The 18,614-nt window shown below is 31.9% G+C and overlaps 1 protein-coding gene across 1 annotated transcript in view; it reads right to left on the bottom strand.

Moving 5' to 3' along the window:
* LOC129216446 (glucosidase 2 subunit beta-like) overlaps positions 1–18,614 on the bottom strand; it is an 88,415-nt gene that overhangs the window by 25,969 nt on the left and 43,832 nt on the right. The gene's annotated exons all lie outside the window — the stretch shown is intronic.

The raw sequence follows: 18,614 nt of genomic DNA, 5'->3' as shown, positions 1-18,614 counted from the left end.
TTTTTACTACATTCGAAAAGCAACGTTTAAAAAACGGTGAGGTTCCAACTGGCCCAAACTGTCAAGCACATCAAGATAAGCTTGTCACGGGGCGAACACCTCCCTCCTAATAAAGAGATCTGAAAGTCTGAGCCACTCCATCGCCATCTTTGCCCACTGTCTAAAATAAACTTTTTTGGCGATCCCTAAATACCGATAAATGCCAATACATAGTGGAAGGATTTCTTGCCATGGAGGTAGGAATACAGGGGGGAACATGCCGTGTTATCTACTCCTATCGTCCAGTTAGAAGTACACTGTGAGTGAGTGGAGGCCATGTTGAGTAGTGAGAAAGGGGGAAAAGACTCGTATTACTATGGCGAAAATTTCGCGTGTTTTACTTTTCTCGCGCAAATTGATAATGAAAGTATTTATTGCCTACATAGGAACTAAAAAAAAGGGAAAACACAATTATATTTTAAGCTTTAAATTTCCAAATAATAAACTAATTGCATAATTAATGCCTTAAGTGAATTAAAATTATTTTAGTGACAAATTAATGCTCAACTGATTATAAATGCTATTTTTTTTTTCAATAAAGCACACTGATTTTCCCATAGAGAAGGTTACAAAATTATCGAAACTATCAAAACTTTGCAGTTTATGTCCAGACTATAAAATTAGATTAGAGCACAATGAAAAAAAAGCAGCTAGAAATCAACAAGGATAAATAAAGGGAAAACATAAACGAAAAACTTATTTTGATAAAGTTACAAGAATGAGGTTAAAAATAAAATAAAAGTAACAAACTTTAGATTAGTTTTTAAAAAAGCAATCCCGTGTAAATAAATGTTAAATAGCATAAAATTCTAAACAACTTCTTGAAAACCTATCCACCCAGTTCTTTGAATTTTGATGATTCATTCTTTCTTTCTTTGTTATTATTATTTTAGAGATACAGTCGATTCCCGACTTACGCGAAGGATGCGTTCCATGACTCCTCGCGTAAGTTGAAATTTCGCGTTGCGGAAAAGTATATGAAAAACATTTTTTTAAAGCATACCAAATTCGTTTAGTCACTTATAAACACCTCTCAAACTGCTTGAAAAAAATTCCTTAGGGTCCTCCAAAAGGTTACAGAATTTGGGATCTCAAAAATCGCGAAGTGACAGAAACGCTGAATGTTAAATTCGATGAAAATAAATTCTGGACGACCCCCCCCCCCTCAGGAACGAGAAACAGAGGAACACAGTTTTATTTCACTACTGAGTAAATCTGAAGTAGCAGAAGAATATCCTGAAAATCATAAAATAGCATGTTGAGAATTAAATGGGTTAAAGCAAGTCCAAGGCAAAATAAAGAATACAGGGATAAGTATTATTCTATTGACACGACGGTTCTAAAGTCCGAATCGTGAAGCCGAGGTTTATTGTTCTGAAAATAACATTGAATATGACACAAAATATTTTAATTTCACTTGTTATGATAATTCAAGACAAGTATAGGATTTTTATGAAGATAGAGGGGGATAATTCAAGTATGCTAGAAGCTAACATTTCCGAGATTTAAATTTGGCAAAACGGAATGGCTCAAGAAATTCAGGTGATATGAGAAAGAAACGTTTACGTATTGGTTCCACTGAATGAAAGTTTTAGAAAGAAAAAAGGGTACAGATGTTTTTTTTTAATTTAAAAACAAATGAGCAGAATGAAATAATGCGCTTCAAGACCAGACTGGTAATTTTAAATACCCACCAGGTGGGGGGGGGGGGGGGTACTTTTCGAAAGTGTTTTCTCCAGTAATTTCCTTTCCTTTGATTGAGGCTTTCTTTTCAATTTTTGTGTATAAGCTACATTGAGTCCATTTCCATGTAGATGTTTGCAATGCGTATCTATATGCGGATGTAAAAGAGGAGATTTGTGAGACAACCTGAAAGGTTTGTTCGTCCCTGAAATCTAAATTTTGTCTGTAAATTGAATAAATCATTGTCATTCTGATACAGATTACGCCTCGAATCACGACGACCGGATTTCAATGGGGGGGGAGGGGGGCTTGTAGTGTTTTTGGATAGGGTACGAATAATATGGTGGTACATTCAAACAAAAATGCGTACAACTGTCAACGATGGAAGCGGAGTATATTTCAATTAGTGAATAATCTAAGGATGTGGGTTAAAGGAATTTTAAATCAATTGGCTACGAAAAGAGTTCAGAATTTTAGATTGTCACAGTACAGAGTACTATTAATCAATCACTAATGCAATATTATTTCTATGAGTTTAGTGGTACCAGAATTGAATGGGTGATCTCATTTTATCAAGATGGCAATTCGTGGTTGTGTTCCGCTTGGAATTTCAAAGAAGCCTCTAGTCTGAAGGATGTTGCAATGATTCACTTAGTGACATGAATGCCGGTAATGGAAGTTTATAAGTACCTTTTTCATTCATATTTTTATGTTTTAGGATGTAATTTGTAATCAAAAATGCTTTTGAGCTTTAGAGCGTTCTTAGCCACTAAAGCCTATCCTACGGTCTGTGTGCCATATTGGGCCCCTGAAGCTGATTTTTGTGTGCCCGTTGTCAGGTTTTATGTTACAATCAAGAACTATGTATTGGAACAAGATAAACTAAATTTTGTTTTGATTTAAATGTGATGGATCATACAATTCATTTACGTCTGGGTTTTTTAAACTTGTAATTCAATATTGGTTTTTTTGGGTAGTTGAAAAATATCATTTCAAGAATCACCGGAATATAGAAATTTCTGTTAGTGCTAAATTAAACGTAATTTATTTCATTATTTATTTATTTTTTATTTTTATTTTCCAGTAAATTTTGGAGCACTGATTCTTTGTTTTTACATGTTAGTAAAATTGAAGGAACCAAATCAGAATGTTAAGTTCTTTATTATTTATTGTACGTATGTTTGTAAAAATTTAAAGGAACAAAATTTAAAGTCAACTTTATAATGAGAGCAACAATAAAGATTAGAGTTTAAAGTACGATGTATTACAGCGTATGAAACTTTCTTCGTATATTCAGACTTGTGACACTTATCAAACAAAATTATAGATTATTTTTATTATAATGCAAATAAAAAGCAGTTATTTTGCAAATGTGAGCATATTTAAATTTACAGTTAAAAGAGGTGCGGTCCTCTGTCAAGCATTTCCAAGAAGGGTAGCATTGTTTACAACAAGGACGGCGGGCCAAATGTGGACTTACAATTTCTTAATGATTAGAACTGGCAGTATCAGATTTAATCTATTTCTTGACATGTTTGTCGATTTATTCTTTTGTTTAAAACTTTCAACTTTTCTGATCGATTTTCACTTTTTACTGAATTGACTTTAACTAAGTCATCTTGATTTTGGGAATATAGAATTGTTTCTTCCGAGTTTCAGGTAAATTCCGAAAAACTTAAAGATAAATTGTCTAAATCCTATCAAAAGAAGTAGCACTTAAAAAAAAAAAAAGCCGCCGGCGGATTTAATGGGGATATCGATAGCTGTTCAAAACGGGGGGGGGGGGGGGGGGGGGGGAATTCCAAAAAATTAAATTTAAACAATATAATAGCACAATTGTGGAATAAAATATATGAAACAAAAATATTTTAAAAAATTACAAGTAAAATATTTCATATTAAGTACAGAAATTTAAATTATTTTACATCACACATTGTTTCATATTCAGATTTCTAATAATGGGCAGCTGTCGAAGAAAAAGAATATGAAGCTGGTATCAGTTGAACATAGCTCGAGCTGTTAACAAGTGTTGGAATGGAATATGAGTTAAAGAAAAAGAAAGAAAAAACATCTACGGTTTTCAGTGCTACTATAGCAACTCGGGGAGGGGGGGGGGGGCTAAAAGAGGCTAGATACAGTATTCATTATTTTAAATGAATACCTCAATATTTCCCAATTGGTTGTCCTAAACGTCGACCTTGCTCCATTTTCTAAAAAAATAATTCTCTACCGCATCCTAATTATTGCTTTGAAGTAAACATATTGCAATCCAATAATCTGGAGCCTATTATAAGAAGAAACTAGTTTCAAGTTTTATTATCCTTAAGATATATATTCTCCCGTTCACCAATCACTTCAGTTATCCGATCGAAAAAAATAAATATTACTCTTAATCAACGGTCTCCTATGTATTACAAAATCCTTCAAAACTACCGAAAGTTAGAAGGATTTTTTTAAATTGTATTTCAGAAACCAGTATAAGTCTATTTCTTGACATGGAAGATAAAATGTAAGATTATGTTCTTTCTTTTTTATTTTTTGAGTTCTTATGTAAAGTATTCAGATTAGGTCTATTTCAATTAGACACTAATAAACCACCGTTTCAATTGCGTAGTTTCCAAATTGCTGCACAGCAGTTTTTTTTTTCTCCTTAAAACAACATATTTCGCGCTTACTGGTTCCTGAAATAAACGATTCAATTACAATTTAGGTATATGTTAAGCGGTTTCAAAATAAAAGCAACTCCCAAGGCAATCTTAATTTCAGATCATTCAGAGTCATAATTTTAATTATTTTAGGGCGTATTTTTATACCTACGTAAATTGATTTTTCCATGAATGTTTTTTGGCGTCCACAAGTTTTATGAGATTCTAACAATTTTTATTTTGACAGATGCTTTCATGATATAAGGCCTAGTGATGGCACCTAAGTCGGCAAAGATGTCACAAAGAAGAATCAAGTTTGTAATGGAAAAATATTGGCCTTGAAAAAGTTAGCATTCGGTTTTAAATGAATTTCTGCAATTTCACTGTAAAAACTACTAATCGATATTTATAGGTGATGTATACGAAATAAAATAATTTGGCAATTTTTAATGGTGTGAATGTTTTATTTTTTCTCATGAAAACAGTATAACATAATATAAAGTTATATAATTTTTGGAGTAGTAAAACCAATTTTTAACTTTAATACTAGTACTCATAAACCTGCAGATTTTATTATACCGAGTGAAAAATTGTTTCTGTTTAGTAGCTCTGGAATTTTAAACCGTCACATATTTATAGTTTTCATCTATGTAAACTTTAAAAGGTTAATAGGATAAAGTATTATTTAATCTATAATAATCAGTTTAGAATAAAAACCATTCTGTGCAGTCTAAATGCTGTATACTGCACATATGGTGTGAAATAAAATTAATTTGTTACTAGTATTTCTCAAATAAAGTAGATCCAAATGCAACTTATAACATTAAAAAAAGAAGAAAACCATGAAAATATTCTGTTTTACCATAAAAGAAAAATAAATGCATATAATTGCATGCATCAAGTTAAAATAAACTTAAAGGTTTAATGGATTGCATATTGCAAAACATTTCTCACGTTATGCTGCACATTTTAGCATTACAATAATGCTGGAAGTGAAAAAAGTACTTTTAGTGAAGATATGATGTAGTATTTTCAGTTATATATAAAAAACCTTTCTCATTTTTACTACCTCCATGGATCAAAAAGTTTTGTATTATGAAAAAGCTATAACTGTTCTTAAAATAAAGCTTCAGACCATATTTTGCAATTTCCTTCAATTTGAAAACTTTTAAGTCTGCAATAGAGCTAAAAGTTTTTTGTAGAAATGAAAATGCACCACTTTTTCTTCTTTAACATGTGTTTATAAAATATTGAGATGGATCAATGATTTATTTTGTGTACAAGGAAATTAATATCAATAAAACATATATTTAGCAGCAGTTAACTATTTCTATGGAAAAGTGTTTTATATTTCTTTATTTGTCGCTTTTCATAGCCTAAAACATTATTTTTGTTGTTGAAAAACTTAAGAAAAGGAACAGATTTCGTATGTAGGCTGATTTATACAACGTACATACTGACTCAATTGCTTTACTTTTCGATATTGTTCTTCAGCTGTAAAAGCAGTGATTTCGGCTATGAAAAGAAACGATACGGTGAAAAAAACCCTTTTGCATAAGAATTGATAACTTCATTTTATGGTTTACTGCTGTTAATTTTACTGTACAAATCATTTATAAAACCGTATACTACTGCTGCTTTTATGGCACAATTCAGTTGATTCCGCAGCATAATACTGCGAACTTTACAGTTTGATACTGTTGATTTTGCAGGGCAATTCCGTTACAAAACAGTATATAACTGTTAATTTTACATATTATCTCTGTTAAATTTACAGGTCAAGTCATTCCTAAAACAGTATATTACTGCTGATTTTACAGTTTGATACTGTAAGTTTTACAGGGCAGTTTTATTAAAAAGCAGTATATTACTGCTAATTTTACAGTTTGATACTGTAAGTTTTACAGGGCAGTTTTATTAAAAAGCAGTATATTACTGCTAATTTTTACAGTTTGATACTGTAAGTTTTACAGGGCAGTTCTATTAAAAAGCAGTATATTACTGCTAATTTTACAGTTTATCGCTGTAAATTTCACAGTAAAAGTCTGCTATAAAACAGTATATTACTGCAAATTTTACAGTTTAGAATTGTAATTTTTGCAGTTTTTCTTTGGAATGCGAGCTGCCAGTATTTTACTGTAAAAACAACAGCTTTTTTTTTGCAGTGTAGTTGGGGGAACTGAGAGTGGCAATTCCTTAAATCGTCTCTAACTTAAAAGTTTTTTTTTTATATATATATACCAGATGACCGGAGGTATTTAATTAAATTCCTTTAGCATATACTTTCGTTTTCCTTTTGTCTGCTTTAAAAAAAAAGTTTTCTTTTCACTTTTTGCTATTTCTTTGCTCACGTTTGTTGCTGAATGAATATTTTTTTTTTGTGATTTTTTTCGTGTACATTTCATTAACTTTAAATTATTGCGATTTATTACTGTTCATTTTTCAAAATATTTAGTTTGATTAAAAAAAAACTGAAAATTTCGACGACAAAAATTTGTAAAAAATAAAACTTTTAGAAACACGAAATACTGTGTAACCCCGATTTAACGATTGCCAAGGGACTGGAAAAAGTTATCGTTAAATCATGTTATATCGTTAAATCGAGGGTCGAGGAGCATAGCTATTCAATGCAGTCAAATCCGGACCAGTGAAATGTATCATTAAATTGGGGAAATCGTTAAAGCGGATATCGTTAAATCAAAGTCATACTGTAATTAACAATAGAGCATAGGAATTCTAAAAGAAAAAAAAGTAATGTATGATTCAAAAAGGTTTTATAAAAAACCATGCTTCAAGACAATCTAGCAACCCTTGATTGTGAAACCTTTAATTTACCAGAAATAAACTTAAAAAAAAAATTGTTCATTTATTATTTTTAATTATTACTCTGCTTAATTTATCAGAAACGAAGTCATTTATTTAAAAAATTACTTATTAATATTCTTATTTTTATGTTTTTTTTTTAAATTAATTTTTTTTTTAAATATTTATATCTATTTATAATAATAATGATAGTTTATTACTATTACAATACAGCTTCGATTAAAGGATACTCGATTTAACGATTTTCTCATTTTAATGATACATTTCACTTGTACGGATTTGACTTCATGGAATGTCTATGCTCCTCTGTTAACGATATCCTTGATTTAAAGATTAACTTTTTCCAGTCCCTTGACAATCGTTAAATCGAGGTTAGACTGTATTAATATTTTGAATAAGGAAAAATTTTAGCAGGTCAAAATTTCTGAGAACCAATTAAACATATAGTGTAACCCTGATTTAACGATTATCAAGGGACTGGAAAAAGTTATCGTTAAATCAAGTATATAGTATAATCCAGGGGTATAGATATTCAATGCAGTCAAATCTGTAAAAGTGAAATGTATCATTAAGTTGAGGAAATCGTTAAATAGGGTATCGTTAAATCAAAGTTATACTGTATCTTGAAACCAGTTCCAATCCGTTTTACCAATGTCTGACAATCTCTGTCTTGTTGGCTTTCTGCAGTAACACACCTTTGGTTGGGAAACAGTATTTACAGAAAACTTGAACTGGACCACTGAGACTGCAACACTACCGCTGCTAAACGCTGTTAAATATTAATTTCCCGTAAGAATAAGAAGTAAAAGAGCATGAAAAAAGTCACGTTTTCGAAAAATATAGATAAAAAACAGAAAAGGTCAAAAAATAAATAATTAAATAAACAATGAAAAACCAAAAATTTGACAGTCGGGTTTTGAGATAAGAAACTTAGTGTCTGTCGATTTGTAAGCAACAGACGTTTTTTTATTTGATTTTTTTCTCTTTTTTTTTTTTTTTTTTTTTTGTTTAACTTCGAGCAGTTCATAAAAACTTAACTTCAGCTCCCACGGGGAAATTTGAGTCAAATATATATCCCAAACTGAGAAATAGATTTGCTTCAAACAAAATATGTTAGAAAAGCTCTTGACGAAGAACGTGTATAGAAAATATGTTTTTGTTTTATTCCTTTTAGGGATAGTTTTTGAACAATTCAAAAATTTTTAACATTAACGCTTTCGGGAGAATTTTTAAGCATTTTTGTCTATGAAACCAACAAGTATTTTTTTGCATACAGTTGAAAAAGCCTAACAGATTCTGAATACATTCTTTATTTTTGGTATCAAGAAATGGGAGAAAAAATATTAATAAAAATCTAGCTCTCTTAGATTTTGGACGCAAGTCAGACTGAATCGAAATAAAATTAATTCAAAGTGGAAATGTTTTTTTTTTTCTGTGAAATAATGATCGTTGAAAAGATTTGTTTTTATTTTTACTTTAAAGTTTTATTTATATTTATTTATTTTGAAACGGAAAATAAAATTAAATTTGGAATACTTTATATTGTTTTCGATGATAGAGCTGTAACCGATTTTACTTTTTAGTAAAATTATTTATTTAAAAGAAATATTTACTTATTTATTTATTTTCTAAAGTTTATTTTATTTCTTTATTTGTTTTGAGAATATACCTGTTTAGAATCTATCAAAAGGCTCCTTTGTATAGTTCCCTTTAAATTTCTTGGAATTTTGTCCCTGCGTGAGTTTTCTGGGGAAGTGGGGCTTGGAAACAAGACAGAGAACCGATGACGTCAAGACAAATATACTTTCAGTGCACCCTCGTCGCCGTCATGGCAAAGGAACCATTCTGCTGGTGAGTCGATTAGCTTCATTGGTATTTTTTTAGGGTCGTGATTCATGATAAATAAAGATATTGTGAATTTTGTTTTTAATTTCATGTCTATGTCTAACGGAAGATTACTTGCAATTTTCAAATTTCTATTTTGCATTAATTTTTGCTGCTTGTTTTAAATTCAAAGGCATTCAAAATTATTACTTGTCATTAATAACAGATAAATAAAATTTTCATCTCTAAAACCTATTTTACTTATTTTTAAGAAGATCTGCATATCAATTTCTCAAATTCCATTAGACCCCCCCCCCCCCCCCCCGCTACCCCACCCGAAGTGAAATACTATCTATACCACTGATTGGACCCCCTCCGAAATGAAATCCCGTCTACGCTTCTGGCCATGATCCCAGTAGCAGAAACAGCGCGAAGTTGTGATTTGATGATTCCTTCTGATGGAATGCTGTTGGGCCTTCTTTGACAGATCTTTCTTTACATCTAAATGCACAAAAAATTAGAGACCATTTTACAACAAAACAACAGTACTCTTTTGTAGAAATAATGCACCTCCGTGGTTTATATCTGTCACGTAATTAAAACCAGTTTCGTGCTGGTGGGAGAAAGGGTTGCCTTAAACAGTCTCTATCCATATTTACTCTGTTGTTCTATCTGCGCTTCTGCGACAAAGTAAACAGAAGTGTCTTGAAGAGATGATATAGAGATCGATTTATCCGCAGAATGGTTTAAGGCAGTCAGTGTTGTAACTTATAAATCAAAAAATAATCTTCAGGGTAAACCGCAACTAGATTAATCGTTAAAATCTTCCAAGAAACGCTTAAAAATGAGATGCTGATGCAAGTATAAGCTATCTGTACATTAAGTCCCAGAAAATACTGTTCAGGTGGTGAATGGCTGTAATTTGAGACATGTTTTCCCTTAAAATTTTTGTTTTTTTTTTCCTCCGCTAACTGCAACCGGAATTTTTTCTCCGCCGTTTTTTTTTCCCTCCGCTCTGCTGACTAAGAAATAATCAGCAGACTATCTCAATTTTTCAGTATCAGAGTTTAACTACGGGAAAAATTTAAGCTCGATAATGAGTCTCAATTTCATTTGATGGCCAAAAATGATGGCCATTTGTAAAAGAAGTAGCAGCTGATAAAATTGCAACCGGTCACTAGCGACTAAATAAAATTTCCAGCTTTGCTCCTTTCATGTTATAAAAATAATGAGATAAAACAATATGTAAAACACATTCAGCTTCCTGCTTTTTAAAATTAAAAAACAAATTTTACGAAACAATCCAAGTCCTCCAATAAATTTTTCAGCGTCTGATTTAAATTGCGGGAAAAACGAAAACTCGACACAGTGCCTCAATCACACTGATCACGAAATGTAATTCAGGAGGCAGAGAGCACCTTTGGGAATCGATACCGAATTGCATTATGTGCGGAAAATGACGTTACAACATGCGGGGGAGACACCACCGTCGCAATTTCAAGATATCTCTCACAAGCGAAAGGCGGGGTTGAATTCGAATGCGTTGGAAACTTTACATTCGAAACTGCGTGTTCCTTGTCACTTTTACGTGATCCCTTTCTTAAACAGGCAGCAACAAATACTGTATACTGCATTGGACAGTTTTTATTTATTTATTTATTTTTTTCTTTTCAACCATATTGAACGTGTTTTTTTTTTTTTTTTTTTTCAATTCCCGGGAAAGCCAAGTCGGGAAATATCACAGTAAAGAATAGTGAAATATTACGTCGAGAAATTGTTGTTTTATTTCACTCACTGATGCCTAATATAATATAGTACGCTGCTTGGTTTTAAAATTGAAGTGGTTGTTAACCGTTTAAGTACAATTTTGGGCTTTCATATGTTCAATAAGATTGTTTTAAAGCTTATCAAAGACAAATAATTTACAAATTATATCTTTTTCGTGTGATTGAGGCGTCAGAATCTTAATATTAACAAAGAAACCAAAAAAAAAGTTTATTGTTTTTGAGCAATCACGAGCTGTCTATTGTTCTCACTTGTCCGTAGTTGTCTTTTCCTTTTTTGAGGTCTTCCGAACTCCACTGCTCTTCTTGAGTGGGGGTGGCGGTGAATCCTCTGGCACCTCCCTTTCCCCTGGCTCCTCGTTCATGCCCCCCCCCCCCCCGGAATCGACTCTATATACACCAACCCTCTCAACTTTGCATAATCGCTTTAGACAAAAACAGCATCCAGTCCTTGGCATTCACTTGAATTTTGATGTCTTGAATTCAAATTATGTTTTTCTTAATAATGATTGCGATCGAAGCCATTGGTAGAAGCAAGAAATCCAATGAGAAGGTCCTATCACTATTCGAGATTGCGAAAAACATAATGTGGATTCAAGAATCAAGATGTCAAAATTCAAATTAATGCCAAGGACTGGAGGATAGATGTTACGTGCTGGAAGGTTCCCGCCCCCCTTCCCCCCCCCCCCGCTTACTTTTTTTAAATTGTTAGCACAGCTGACTTTTATATTCTACTTCAAAGCTTTTGGTCCTCAAGGAGTTAAGAATGAAATGACTGTATTGCCATTTAAGGTAACTTTAAGTCGTATAGGTTGACTTTGTATTTGTATTTTTTAAATCGATTGTTATATGGTGCTTAGTACAATGACATTTAGCATTGCTAGAAAAGAAATTGTAGAATGCCCAATGCTGCAATCTGGTGACAAGGTTATAATATCTCAGTTTTCTATAATTTTTAGTTTACAAAATAAGTTGGTTGAAAACACAGTTCATAGGTAATTGCATAATCCAGTTTTTGCGAAGTTACTGTGTAGAAAATACTCCACAGAGACTTGAATTGTTGAAACGTTGTAGTACCCTATACATTTTATTCACATCGGAGTTTCATCTCATATGACGCTACCTACTTTATTTATTTCCCCCTATTTTTCTGTATTTATAGTGTAGTAGTATCTATATTGAATTTAAGTTGAATTATTTGTAAAATTGGTTTTACATCACATTATGAAACTTTTTTGAAAAAGTAGTGCTCAAAATATAATGGTTTTTTAATTTAAAAAAATATCAATTGCGAGTTTAATTTTATTCAAATGAATATAATCATGTTAAAATTATGCATAAAAATGTAAAGTAACAAATAACTGAAGTCTTTAAAATAAAATCCCACTTTAAAAATTTTGATTTAAAGTTAAAAAATATGACTTTTAATTTATTTTTCAAAGAAAAGAAAACATGTGAAGAGAGGACATTTACGGGCTTATTTGTTGCGGTCTAAATCAAAACGAAGAATTGGTGTTTCTTTTTTTTTTGGGGGGGGGGGGGGTTCTGATTGGTGTTTCTTCGTTTTCATTTAGACCACGGCCAAAGAGCCCGGAAATGTCGTCTCTTCATATTGACGCCGGCAGTGAAAGCCTTAGGCAGTTTTTAAGAAAACATGATTTTTTACATAATGATTTGAGCATTGAAAATATTTTTGATTGAATGAATAAAATAATGAATAAATGAATAGATATAATGAAACAGCAAACGGATAAATAAATAAAGAGGAAAAATACGTAAATTAAAGAGCGAATAAGTAAGAAAATAAGTGAATGAATGAATGAATAACTGAATTAATAAATGAAGGAATGCAAACGAATCAATTTATTAATTAATACATAAGGGATTAAAAAATTAATGTACAATTAAACAAAATGAACTAGTTCACTTTGCTCCGCGGGTTCCCGATTGATTGTATTTGACATTTAAAATCAAAGCATGCCTAATAATAACTAAATAAATACTGTAGTGGTCATCAGTAAATCTCAACGTATACGTAAATTGTTAATTTGTAAACTGTACCATTTTTTATAACAAAAACTATTTTTGATAAACCACAAAATTTTACAATATGTATGTCAAATTTTGGAAATAATTTGTTTTTCATACACCTTAATCTTTTGGGCTACTTATTTTCTGAATGGAATCAACAATAAGAAGATAGAAAAAATATTGCTAGAAAGGTGGTGCTGAAAATTGTAAAAATATTTTACCACTTCACTTTGCCCCCCACTTTTTCAATTTATCTCACATCCCCCTACTACTAACATGTCCTGAAATTTTTTAAAAAGTTCAAGACGTCAACTATCACAAGTCTTCCATCTACCTTTAAAAAATAAGGCTGTCAAGTATCCAGTTTCTATCCTATTGTTTCAAGGAATAATAGTAGAACCATCATTTGCTACCGAAGAATTTTGAACACTCAGTTAAATATTATTCTTCATTATTTTGGACAAATCGTTAGTCTTCTCCGAAGAATATTAAAATGTTTTAGAGTTTGCCAGATTGAGCGTCGAGTAATTAATACTGCAAACTGCATCCTTGTATTCTCTCACATTTTCTTTGGCAAATACGTATGCTTTATTAAAAAATATATATATATATTTTATCAAGTAGGAATAACTGACAATATTATGAACAATGTAATGAGGTTGTTTGACATTCCGAACCAACTTGTCCCTCCCGCGTTCGATGAGCCTACTGGACAATTATAAATTTCTTCAAAAAATGAGAGGCATAATCCTCTAAATATTTCGAATAAATGACATAAAAATAGTTGGAGTCAGGGGCATGCAGAGAGGGGGGGGGAGAGAAGGGACACCTGTTGGCCTGGGCCCGAGCCTGAAAGGTGCCCGAAATTTTTAAAATGAGGAGTGAAGTATATGTAGGGACGTAGGGGGTAAACAATATGGAGGGGGTCCTTCAAAGTCATTTGTGATGGGCCCCCAAAATTTCTGTGCACGCTCCTGATTAGAGTTAATCACATACATACAATGAAAAACTGCATGAGTTAAGTAACAATAAATAACCCCTTTAAGCAAGATTTTTTTTTTTTTTTTTTTCAGAAAAACTGGCAAATTATGATGGATTTTATGAATTTATTTCTATTTATTTATTATGAGAGAGGAGAAAAGAGAAGCACATCGTCATTTGCTAATATCGGCTTTTAGTGTAGTTTGTTTTTGATCACTTCTCCCCCCCCATCACCTCCCCCCCCCATCTCTTCATCAAATGCCCTACAGTACAAAAATTGTATAAAGTGGTTTGAAAGAAATGGTGCAGAAATTTAAAAAATCAGAACAAAAAAGTAATATTCTGGCCATTTGGACAATTCATACTTTATTTTCTTGATAAGAGCCAAAATTGAAAAACTTTTCAAGGAATTTCAAAAACTTAAATAACTTTCAAAGATTCTAGAACAGATGAAATTATTTAAGGAACTTTATTTGCACTTATGCAAGTTGATTGCACAGTCTTACAAAATGATTATAACTTTGTAAGACACATCCGTTTAAATAAAAATAAATATAACGAAATATTTCTCAAAGCATACATTTTTTTTAATCACAAGTCGTGCAGAAAATGAAATAGAGTAGAGTAAGTGTTATGTTTTTTCTCATGGTTAAGATATTAACAGTATACAGTAGAAGTAAGATTGCAGTACAAGCAGTAACAAAAGAACTTTCAAAATACTGAATTCGGTATTAAATAAATGGCAAGATATGAAACATATAAGTCACAAAACTTTATCTTGAAAAATATGCTACAAAAACACGAGAATCATGATTTTTGCATTTTTTACTTAGGATGTATCAAGGAGCTGAATTCGTCACAATCTTGGTAACCAGATACCAGCCTAAATCGGAAACTAGGGACCCGGCGCTTGCAGGGGCGGATCCAGAAATATTTGGAAGGGGGTCAAGTTTTAATATCCAGCGTTATATATCTTACGTAAAAAAAGATTCTCTTAAGCAGGGGTGCCCATCCTCCCCCCTCCCTCCAATAAGATGAAAACTCATTCAAAAATACCCCCTCCCTACAATTTTTCAATGGTTAAGCTCATTAGAGATGATTGTGCTTTTGAAAATGAACAAAAAAAAAAAAACTGAAAATAGCAATAGCCCATTTAAATGAACCCAGTCAATCCTTTGAATTGTAACGTGCTAAAGAAGAAATACCTTTCAAAACGAAGCAAAAAAACAGGTTAACATTGATTCCATGTACTTATTTTTAGAATCTAAAAATTTGAAGATTGGTAATATAATCATAACAAAATTCTTGTCACAGGGGGGTCAGCGATCCTTTGACCCTCCCCTGAATCCGCCCCTGGGCCCTTGGGGAGTCCCCGGCTTGAAATCGGTTAAGTATAAGTTTCATAAGAGTTTAAGGGAGGGGAGAGCAGGGCCGTGCACAGGGGGAGAAGGGACACTTGTTTGCCCGGGCCCGAGCCTGAAGCGGCCCAATATTTTTAAAAAAAGGTGTGAAAATAAGGATAAACAACATGGAGGGGGACCCGAAAAAGTCACTTGTGACGGGCCCCCAAATTTCTGTTCACACCACTGGAGGAGGGCAAGTCTATCAAACTGAAAAGGGGCCTGCCTTGACCCTGAATTGAATTTTGAAAGAGAGCAGGAAGTTTTAATTAAGGGACTTAATTTTAAGTATGTTCGTTCAATAGTTACAAAACTAAGAATAAAAGAACTAAACTTTGTTATTTCTCTTTTCTGACATTAGAAATAAAAAAAAAAAAATTCTTCTGTTTTACGTACAAAACATTTCAAGTTTCGGATGGAAGGTGGAGCGGACCCGTCACCCCCCCCCCCTCTGGATACGACCCTGGATCCTAGGTAGACTTTCATTCAATTTTTTTCTAGATCATGATGTATAGCAGCACCTACTAGAGCTACTAGTGCCATCTCTTGCCCGAAAAACAGAGGAGAGGTTCTCCTACTACTTGTACTGATTATCTCCAATTTTTTAATTTTGGCACTTACATCCCTTTGCTTCTCACTGCCTCATACAGTGGTGGACAAAATTATAGACTCAATTTTTTTTAATTTTGTTTCAATTATAACATGACTCAGTTTAAATTATTTTCATTGAAGTAAAGATGAATAGTTGAAGAAATAGTTCTAAAATTAGTACATCTTATCAATTAAATTAAAAAATTCATAAAATTAGAAAATTTGCAAATTTAATATTTTATCATTACGTGAAACCTGGACATAAGTATAAACTCAAAGGTAAAAAATCCAGGATTACGAGAAAGTTTCGTTCGAAAATGTTAATTTAACGCCATAGAATGAATAAATGTTGCCATCGGTGATTGCTAAAAGTTTTGTTTTTGGAAATTTATGAGAAACATATAAATGCATCGCTGGACAAAATTATAAACTCATTCTTTTTTTCATTTTTTTCAATCATAATTTAATTCAGTTAAAAAAAATTTGTTCCAGTAAAGATAAATAACTCTCTCAGCATGGTAAAGCAGGATTGGCATTTCTTAATGGAAGATAGAACGCTGAAGATTACCAATTAATACTGGAAGATCATCTCTTACCTTTTGCTCATCTGATTCCTGGAGGTAACTGGTTATTTTAGCAAGATAACGTGAGTGTACACACAGCGAAAAGTAGAAAAGAATGGTTCAAGCGCTGGGGTATCATTGTTACCAAATGGCCAGCTCGTAGTCCGGATCTTAATCCAATTGAAAATCTTTGGGGGACCACGGTTCGCAAAGTTTATCATGATCGGCACCAGTACCAAACCATAGAGGAATTAAAAAGGGCAATATTTTTAGCATGGAACCACATGCCACTGCAGCTGTTGGAAACGCTTGTGAAATCTACATGCCCATTCGCATATTCGAGGTAATTCAGAAAACTGGGAGCCCAACTCCTTTTTAAAAGTTTGTAGTTTACACTAATGGCTAGATTTAATGCAGTATTAATTTTTAAAACATTTCAAATATTGATTATTTTTTTTTTTCAATTTATCCATGTTAATAGCAAAATTACATTTTCCTAAATCTATGCTTTTGTTTTACTGACGTAATTGCAAATGTAACTTAATTAAACTCAAAAAAATTAAAATTTTGTTAGCTTATAATTGTGTTTATGCAGTATTGTAAGTTTGTAATCCAGCATTGGTTCATTTTTGGACATTAAATGATTAAGTATTTGAATAAAATTCTATCAAACTTCAGAGTTTCTTACTTTTGTGAGTTGATACTTTTGTCCAGGTTTCATGTATTATAAACATATTAAAGTTGAGATTTTTTAATTAAATTATTTATTTCATAAAGTTTATGAGTTATACTGAATTTAGGACTATTTAGTCATTTATCTTTACTGGAACAAAAAGTTTTTTAACTGAGTTAAATTATGATTGAAAAAATGAAAAAAAAGTGAGTTTATAATTTTGTCCAGCGGTGCATTTATAAGTTTCTCATAAATTTCCAAAAACAAAACTTTTAGCAATCACTGATGGCAACATTTATTCATTCTATGGCGTTAAATTAACATTTTGGATCGAAACTTTCTCGTAATCCTGGATTTTTTACCTCAGAGTTTATACTTTTGTCCAGGTTTCACATAATGATAAAATATTAAATTTGCAAATTTTCTAATTTTATGAAATTTTAAATTTAATTGATAAGATGTACTAATTTTAGAACTATTTCTTCAACTATTCATCTTTACTTTAATGAAAGTAATTTAAATTGAGTCATGTTGTAATTGAAACAAAAGAAAAAAAAATTGAGTTTATAATTTTGTCCACCACTGTATTACCTTTTTTCAAATTAAACAATCGCTTTAAAAGGAATAATTCCTAACAAGCTTATTCTGCTAATCATCAAAATGCACGAAGCGATTTACACATGAAAAATATTACATAATCAGCGCTATTTATGATAAATAAGTTTAATTATAGCTAACTCCATCTATTTTTACTTGAACAAATCTCAGACGGGTATTAGAAATAAAATAACATGTGATAAAACATAAACGTGTGAGACACAGGCTAGTGCAAATCTGCCTGCAACTTTCACCGGTGTCAGACACGGGCAAATGCGCTAAGTGGTTAAGATGAGCATCAGAAAACAGTAAAAGGAGGAAGCAGTAAAAAAGGATTCACCGAAGCAAAAAAAAAAAAAAAAAAGGAAATATTGGTGCAGATGTCCACACTTTAATAACTCTACCAAGCTGTATTAGTAGTAGGAGAACATAAGGAGAAACTTTTTGAAACTTTTCCACTCATTTATCAAAACTCGGAAAAATAATAAGAACTGCGGCAATTTACGCCTGAATCCAGCTAGACCTGGCACCCCCTACTGCATAACAAATAAATCAGATTTTTGAATCGTGTGAAAATGCGTCAAAGCTTTAAGAAGAAAAAAAAAAAGAACGCGTATGTGAAATCGTCAAAATGATGCAAACGCTTTTAATTTACTGTTGACACTTCAAAAAGTCACCACCTCTCAAATGCTTCGTGTACTTACCAGGAAACATGAAAATGAATACTCATTTACAAATTGATATAAAAACATAAGAAATAACTGAGGGAGAGTGTTATACCTTGGGTCACTTTTCATGTTTTAATTTTTAAAGTCAGTTATTTAAATCAAATTTGAAATCTGAAAGTTCAATTAAAACACCCCAACATATTTCTATGCAATATATTTTTTTTGAAATTCAGACAGTTTGAAAATAAAATATTGCCGGCCAATTGAAGTAAGTGTTCCAATCATGATTTAAGAAAAACAAAAATGGTGGCC

The sequence above is a fragment of the Uloborus diversus genome, chromosome 2 (assembly GCF_026930045.1).
Source record: "Uloborus diversus isolate 005 chromosome 2, Udiv.v.3.1, whole genome shotgun sequence".
Classification (NCBI taxonomy): Eukaryota; Metazoa; Arthropoda; class Arachnida; order Araneae; family Uloboridae; genus Uloborus; species Uloborus diversus.
This window is presented reverse-complemented; position numbering and strand designations above follow the sequence as displayed.